Source organism: Juglans regia, chromosome 1 (assembly GCF_001411555.2).
Source record: "Juglans regia cultivar Chandler chromosome 1, Walnut 2.0, whole genome shotgun sequence".
Classification (NCBI taxonomy): Eukaryota; Viridiplantae; Streptophyta; class Magnoliopsida; order Fagales; family Juglandaceae; genus Juglans; species Juglans regia.
This window is the reverse complement of record NC_049901.1, coordinates 26,569,262-26,577,901: the sequence shown is the minus strand read 5'-3', so window position 1 is coordinate 26,577,901 and position 8,640 is coordinate 26,569,262. Positions and strand designations below refer to the sequence as shown.

The 8,640-nt window shown below is 39.5% G+C and overlaps 1 non-coding gene across 1 annotated transcript; it reads left to right on the top strand.

The window, feature by feature from the left end:
- The first annotated feature begins 2,704 nt into the window (after nucleotides 1-2,704).
- LOC118344431 lies at nucleotides 2,705-2,812 on the top strand. Its single transcript, XR_004798204.1, has one exon. It is a non-coding gene; the product is annotated as a small nucleolar RNA R71 (small nucleolar RNA).
- The last annotated feature ends 5,828 nt before the right edge of the window (nucleotides 2,813-8,640 follow it).

The window sequence follows — 8,640 nt, the reverse complement described above, 5'->3', positions numbered from 1 at the left end:
ATTCTTCTTTTGAAGTTGTTTATGGTTTTAATCCACTTACTCTTTTAGCTTTGATACTTTTGTTTGTTGATAACAGGAGTAACTTGGAAGGACCTTTCCGAATTCTTGCAAAAAATAATGAAAATTCATATCAACTAGATCTTCCAAGTAGGTATTATGTTCCTGCTATTTTCAATATTACTAACTTTTTTCCTTTTGATGCAGGTGGAGATTCGAGGTCGAATCCTTTTGAGGAGAGGGGAATGATGGGCACCAAGATGGACCTAGTCTTAAAAATCTTTTGCAAGTTCCAGATGTGCCAATTACAAAGTCAAGAGCCAAGAAGATGAATGAGGCAATACAAGGATTGGTGCAATCCACTTGGGACGAGTCTAGCAAGAGTTGAATATTCAAGATGGGCTTGAGAGAAGGAGATCCAGTGATCATCCACGTGATACAAGCTATAAAAGAGTGCAACATAAATTATGACCTATTATTATGTTTATGTGAATGAAGGCGTTGGACTTATTTATTTAATTGAAGGGGCTTATTTTATTAGTTATAGGAATTAGTCTGAAATAATTGGGTTTGAGGATGCTTGGCCCACATATGTCTTATTTCTTATGAACTAGGGTTTTTAGGAAGATCTTGTATTTTGGCCAATGGCTTATTTGGAAAGTTACTTTTTAGGAACTAGGGTTTAAAGAGGTACTGCGGCGAGTTACTATAGTCGCGTCACTATTCATCTATGGGTGTTTTGGAAAAAATGGCTTTATTTTGGCTAGAGTTTTAATTAGGTTTTGGTTTAAATACTCTTTGTAACCTCATTTTAAGAAATTTATGAAATTTGATGAATTTATTCATTGTGAGTTGAGTTTACTCCTCTTGTTCTTGATTGAACTTTTGAACTTATCAAAGATAAATTACAACTTTTGTGGCGTTCTTCCTTGTAATTTGGGTTCTTGAGATAGGTTCTTTAACGGGTCTAAATTTTAATATAATCTAGGTCCTTGAAACGAGTTCTCAACGGGTCTATGTTCTCCATCCATTGACTTGGTTTTGGGTTTCTTGGGTGAGTTTTCAAACTGATTGTGGCTTCAAGGGATTCCATTTCCTCGGGTTCATATCAGTTCCCTGCTAATTACCGCATCAACCAACGATCCACTTGATCGAGGTGACTACATCATAACATAAACATATTATTTTACGGTAGTTTGCTTTGTTTGCCTTCACCGTATGGCACCTACAAGTTTTAGGTGCAACCTCACTCCGATATCATTTCCTTAAGGAACCATTCGAGGCCCGTAGATTATACTTCATCGACCTAGGGGTCTCCACTCGACTTTAGACACTCCAGAGTGGACAAGGAGTTCCACTAGGGCATTTACCGTCCTAATATTTGGGGTCGTGATAAAACGTACATTGACCTTTTTCTTTTTTGAAAACATAGACCCATATGCATAAGACATGGACACATGATGCTACACTTTATTATACTCGTGTAACATGTGAAAACCAAAACACATATAGTCAAATCCGCAATATGCATCTCACAATATGGCTTGAAAACATTAGAACATGCAATCATATGATGAATACATGTAAACGTAGTTGAATCATACTTGTCCAAACACAAAACAAATTCGGATACCCTTGAATTGAGTTTCTATTTACTTTGGGATACTCCTGAGTAGATTTTTATGTTTAATTTCAGAGTTTATAAAAGAGCAAGTCCAAACTCATTCAAATTCAAAGCTTGAGGAAATTGTACCTTAACTGAGCTCTTGATTACCTCGGCTTATTCGGGCAACTCAGCACTATCCTTGCTTTGTTCCTCATCAACATTCTCTGGCTTATCAGTTGTTGGGATGTGTGAGGACTTACCACTTCGTGTCATAATGGCATTGACCTCCTTCAAATTTCCTTGTGCCACATATTGACATTGGGGTATGGATTGAGCTTGAGAAGGGAACTTGCCATGCTCATTCACACTCAAGAAGCTCATCAACTTGGATATTTGGCTCTTTATCTCATTATTTTCTTCAACCACCTACGTAATGAAAGATTCAAACTTTTAGTTAGTCTTACCCTGTGGCTCAATAAAAGCATGCAAAGTGTCTTCTATAAGACTCCTAGAAGATGAATGTGCATAATATGGTACAAGATATGATCTAGGGGTTGTGCAGGCTGCTGGCTTTCAGACTTCCAGCTAAATTTGGAGTGATTGCGCCATCCCAGATTATAGGTATCAGAGAAAGATGTAAAAGGTTTATTGTACATACCTAAAGCATTACATTGTTCCTCATACACCCCTCTCATCTCAGCAAATGTAAGACATTCTTGGACGAGGTGATCTACCCCGCCATACACAAAACATGGTCCAAAAGACTCTGCATAATTAACCACGTGTGTTGGCTTTAAGTCCTTAGTCTTTAACACATCTAACTCCCTAGTGAGCATCTCAACCTTAGCCTTTAAGCTATCCTCTTCCCTAAGATGGTAAATTCCACCACCATTTAGGTTTTCTGCAGGTCGTGACTTATTTATGCTTTCAGTAGCAGTAGGTCCAATCCAAGTGTGAGCTTTTTTAGCAAGTTCATTGAGGTATTGTATGGTTTCATCAGGATCTTTATGTAAGAACTCACCATTACACATCATCTCCACAAATTGGCGCTCTTTAGGTGTAAGTCTCTAATAAAAATAGCTCACTAAGCATAAATTCTCATACTCATGATGAGGACACATACTCAACAACTCCTTAAATCTCTCCCAAGACTGATACAAAGTCTCACTGTCCTTTTGTGCAAAGGTGGAGATTTTCCTTTTTAAAGCATTAGTCTTATGTTGGGGAAATTATTTATTAAAGAAGACCTGAGTCATCTCATTCCATGACCCAATAGATCGGGGTCTCAGTGAATATAGCCAACTCTTAGCTCTATCCTTTAAAGAGAAATGAAAGAACTTAAGTATCACAACGTCATCAGTTGCATTTTGATTATGAAAAGTCTCAACTACTTCTTCAAACTCCCTAATGTGCACATATGAATTTTCATTTTCCAAGCCATGAAAAGTAGGGAGTAACTGTATCATCCATGTTTTAAAATCCAGTTGGCGAGTATTAGCTGGAAACATGTTGCATGATAGTGTGGTTGTGCGTGTAGGGTGGAGGTAATCATGAAGAGTTCTAATGGGTTAATCGTGTTCACTCATTTCTTCGGGACTAGATGGATTGTCAAATAAATGATTTAAAAATTTTGATTCTGACTCTTCCATAGGCCTACAAGCAAATCTACCCAAGGTGTCTCTATATTTGTGCATGCAAGATAACAAAATACTAAAAGAAGAAAAATAAAATAAAAAGAAAGAAGAAAAAAAATAATGCAGCAAGTTAAAAGAAGGAACGAAGTTACCACCTTTACAAACTGCTTAAAAGAAAAACAATCTAGCAATTCTTCTACCGTCTCCCCAGCAACAGCACCAAAATTTGATTACGCCCAAAGAATAATGCAGTAGTTGTAGCACAGCTTTGGGGTGTCGATTCCACAAATAGACAAATTAAAAGAATTGTAGAAGGAACAAAGAAACTAAAAAAAGATATTAAATGATTAATGGAGAACAAAGATTAATTTTAAATGTAAATTAAAGTGAAACAAAGTGACTAACGGAAAAAGTACTCAAGTTTGACAAACAGTTTAGCGTCGAGAATCCCTTGCACAAATATGGTATTTTAATTATTCTTAATTTATTGAATAACTCAATTGGGAACTCAATTCCTAATATTCCTAATCAGAAGGTATAGATTTATAAACCAAGATTAAACCAAATGTAACCCTTTGAAAAATCATTCACCACTTTTAAAATACGTAAATTATTATCACTATTGAGAAAATCTAACAATGACAATATACTCAGGAAGCGATATTGCAGCAAATAATTAAATCAATATAGATAAATAATTGATCCAAATATAATCAAAGAGCTAATCCATTCAATAGAAAAAGCATGACTAAATCCATAAACAGAATAAATTCTATGATTATTCGGAGAAGAAAACATCAACAATAAATTGAGAATGATAAAACAAAAGAGTTTTAGTAATTGAAAATCAAATACATAAATTAAAAATACCATCTAATGTACAAGTTCATCCCTAACCCTACTTGAGAATTTAGTTACCCATAAATATAATGGACCACAAAAATCTCAAGAGAAAAATAGAGCAAACGACGACCATGAAAATTAATTTCAGATCTTCCTCCTTCAAACTAAGCCGTATCCCCTCTTTTGAACTCCCCAATTCCGTGCTAATGATATGCTTAAATAGGGTAAGAAAGAAACCCTAATGTCTTCATATTCCCACACACAAAATCGCCTAAATTTTAGGACTCAACTTGATAGCCACGTACGCACTTTAGGAGTTTGAATTTGGAAATCCTTATTAGATAACTTTGTAGCCTTTTAAGATATGTTTCCAACGCATCAATAATCGCATCAATTCAATATTTGAACGGAAAGTTGTGATTAAAATACTAAAGTGTGTCCATTCTGTCTCCTAGCGCATTTTGGACTTTGATCCGAATTACTCTCAAACCCCATCATTATCCTTATTTGAAGAGTCCAACACTCGTTAAAAGTTCTTAAGTTGTTCCAACGTCTTGTCCGCTTAAAAGTCCTTTGAATTTGAATGAGTTTGGACTTACTCTTTTATAAACTCTGAAATTAAACATAAAAATCTACTTAGGAGTATCCCAAAGTAAATAGAAACTCAATTCAAGAATACACATTAATTCCAATGATTTCTATTAACATTTTAGTATTTTAGTCCAATAATAGGGTATTTAGAGTGCACTTTCGTACACTCATCAGTTCCTGTGGCATTGGCGGTGTAATACCCTGCTCCTTCCTTCTTACGTATGCTTCTTCCTTCTTACGTACGCTTCTCTCTTTCTGACGTATGTTCCTTCGTTATGACGAAAGCCAATTCTAAGGGCAGAGATTATGTGATTGTCTGCCCCTTTTATCTGGCGATTGTGAGCCTCATCATGCGCGTCGAACCTCGAATGCGTGTTTCAAAAGATATTGTGTGACTTCTAGGGCACGTCCAATATTTTAAATATGTTGGAAATATTTATAAGGAGTATTTCCAATGTTATTGAATTAAGATTTGATTTTAAATACGACAATTATAATATTCTTGAAGAGCTCTAAAAATATTATAATTGTTAGAAATCATTTTAATATCATTATTAAAATGATTTCAACTATTTTAAGATATTATGAGATTTAAATTATATTGAATGCTTTTAATTAATTAAATGGTATTATTCTCTTAAATATGTTAAGTGAGACTTCATCATTTTATTAATGATAAAGGAATATTATTTTATAAAATAAAGTTAGTTTAAATAATATTCTATCTTTATTGCTTTTAATACTTTTAATTAATGTTAATGTTTTATGCATTTTAAATCAGTGTTTGAGATCTATCGTTAGATCGTTACGTGGATCCCAGACGAAGGGACTGGGTTAAATACCCAGACCCCCTCTCTTTCTCCCTCGCTTTTCCCTCAGCTCTCTCTCTCCTCCCTCTCCCCATCGTACGTCGCACGCTACCTCTCCAAGCCAATTCCTCCACTGCCCAACTCGGCACCGTCATGGGCCAATGAGTCTCACTGCCGCCACCACCAGCACCACCTCACTCGGGCGAGCCTCCCTACACCGGTCTCCCTCTCCCTCGGCAGTGCACAGCCCGAATGGGCTTAGTGCTCACTGCACTGCCGTGCGCCGTCCTCCGGCGCCACCACCACCACCAACAACCTTCCCTCTCATCGATGAACCCCTCCCATGGAACCCAAGCCACGGGAAGCTCCCTCTCCCCCTCCATCGCATGCACGCACGAAACCCATTTATGGGTTTCGCATGGCTTCAAAATCGACAACCCCAGCACCGCCATGTATCGGTTCCAGCTCCACCAGGCGCCTCCCCTGGCCACCATGGCTCCTTCCCGAGCTCTTCCAAGTTAGCCAAACCCTCCACCTCTCTCAAGCCCTCTCACTCTCTCACGAACTCCCCATCCTTCCCAAGCTCGATCAGCCACCGTGGCCTCACCCCGATGCCATCACGAGCTCCACCAGCAACCTCTCAACCTCCCATGGCTAGCCCACCACCAGCCTAGCCTCCCTCTAATTTCCTCTATTGGAGACCCACGACCTTAGATCCTCCACGAGCCACCATGTCTCCGACGTGTGCCACCTCGGCACCACCACGACACCACCACCCCAGGACCATGACCCAACCCTCATACGCCTTGACTCGCAACTCTAGCCACCCCAATGGCCAAAACAGCCACTGTACATGGCTAGCCGCCACGTACAATCCTTCTGACGTCTTTGACGGTGACAGTCAGCGAGCAACGCATGGGTTATCCCGTCGATGGTATAACCCTATATCCCTCATATTTATGTTAGATGTTAATTAGTTGATTAGGTTGGGGACTGTACTGTTGGTATTTGTGGAGTTGTGGTATTGTGATGTGCTGTGTATGTGAAGTGTTGGGCACATCTGTGCGGTGTGCTGTGAAGTGTTGGGCATAGTGGGAAGTGCGCTGTGTTCTGTTGTGGAGTATGTGTTGTAATGGTGACGTGGCATTGTGGGTGGAATGGGAACAGTACACGCTGAGTGTACTCTGTGTGTGACGTAGTGTGAGATAAGAAAAGTATGTGTAAAATATACCCTTCTGGCATAATGTGGAATGGGAAGAGTACACGTGGAGTGTACTCTGTGTGGCGTGGTGTGTGTGAAGAGAGTACACGTAGAGTGTACTCCATGCAGTGGAATGATGCACCATATGGAGGGTATGCCATGGTGGTGATGTGGCGTAGCGTGTGAAGGGAGTAGTGCAGCGATACACTGTGGGGCGTGTCGCAGAGATAAGGATGGTTGAGTGGTTGATAGGTGTAGGGCATGGTGAGTAGTGTCGGGAACTGTGGAACAGTGTCCCGAAGCAGTTATGGTGCTGCCTGTAGTCTGAGGTGACAAGTGTCATCGTGTTGGACTTATGGCTGGAAGGACGGGTGAAGTAGAAGAACAAGTGTAAGAGTGTGCAACGGAAGCATGACTGGGCAACGTCACGAAGTGACATGGTTACTGGCAGTCATGCTTATGATGGGTGAAGAGTTAGTGTAGGAATGGCGTAGCAGAACGTGACGAGATGTCACGATGTTGCGGGAGTACGTGAGGAACCGTACTCACGATGAGTTAGGAGTTGACGTAGCAGGATGTTAGGTGACGTGACAAGGTCACGATGTAGCTTGGGAGTAGTCTCGAGTTATATGACGTGACATAAGGCATAGTTGTGAACGGAGTCTTGTCGCATTAAGTGTTGGGATGAACTGTTAAAAGGGACGGGTAGCATGAAGAGTCATGCTAGTCGGGTTAAGAGAATGTTGGTATCAGAGTATGACCCTTGTCCCTACGAGCAAGTGATCAATATGTTATATGTCGATCTTAGGTGATAAGGGGTAAGGTATATGTGTAATCTAGTGAGACACATGTGCCAGACAGATTCACCATATGTAATGAGTAATTTGTCCTAAGCATAGTTGCATGGTGCTTAAACCTCAGAGTTGGCTTAGAGCCTTATAGCATGTATGGATGGGAATGAGGATTAGTGTAAGCTAAGGTGCATGAGTGACGGGTGTTTTGTCTAGAATTGGGATGCGTGATTCTATCGGTCGGAATCATGCGTCAGAATGTGGTCAGTAAGAAGATTAAGACGAAGGTCCTAGTGTCTTAATCCTAAGGTGTATCATGGGTTCGTCTTAGTGAATAAGTACTGGAGGCAAGACCTTGAGTTGGAAGATGTGGTGACCGTAACGGGTCTCCGAAGGTCTTGTCATAGTAAGGGACATGCAAGAGCAGGGGATAGAAAGAGAGTGTTCCAAGTGAAGCATAGATTTATTTCTAAGTTTAAGTTGCTATTGCATTAGATAGAGAATGACGCTAAGGTATGTGTATGCATGTAGGTTGTCATCTGACAAGCACATGAATGGACTGCATGATATGCAAATAGCATAGAGCCTAGGTAAGTGTTACGTTCATAATCTTCTAAAGTTTTCTAAAATAAAAATAAACGAAAATGTACGTTTTCTCTTCACGATGCCTTAAGAAAAGATGAAAGATGTTTTACGAAAACAAATGCTAAGTGTTCAAAGGTATACGTATGTATGGCCCCTCCTTGGTAGCCCCTGTTTATGCACCCAAAGTATTAATTGTACGCATGTGAATGGATGACTATACGGTGTATCTATTGTACGTATTTTCTAAGAAAACCCATGAATTGATGAAAATGCATGAAAGACATGAAAATGGATGGTTTTATGGATCCTACGAACTGACGCTTTTATAGATGCCATGAGGTGATGCTCATGGATACCATGAAAGACGACGTTTAAGGTGATGCTTATGGATGCCATGAAAGCTGACTTTTTAAATGTTTTACGATGCCATGAACGGATGTTTTTACGTATGCCATGAAAAGATGATGTTTAAGCTCATGTTTTAAAAGAGCGATGTTTTCCCACGAAAACGAAATGTTTTCTCATGAAAGGACATGTTAAAGGAAATATAAGAAAAGAATGGAAGCTCCAGCTCTTTCAAGCT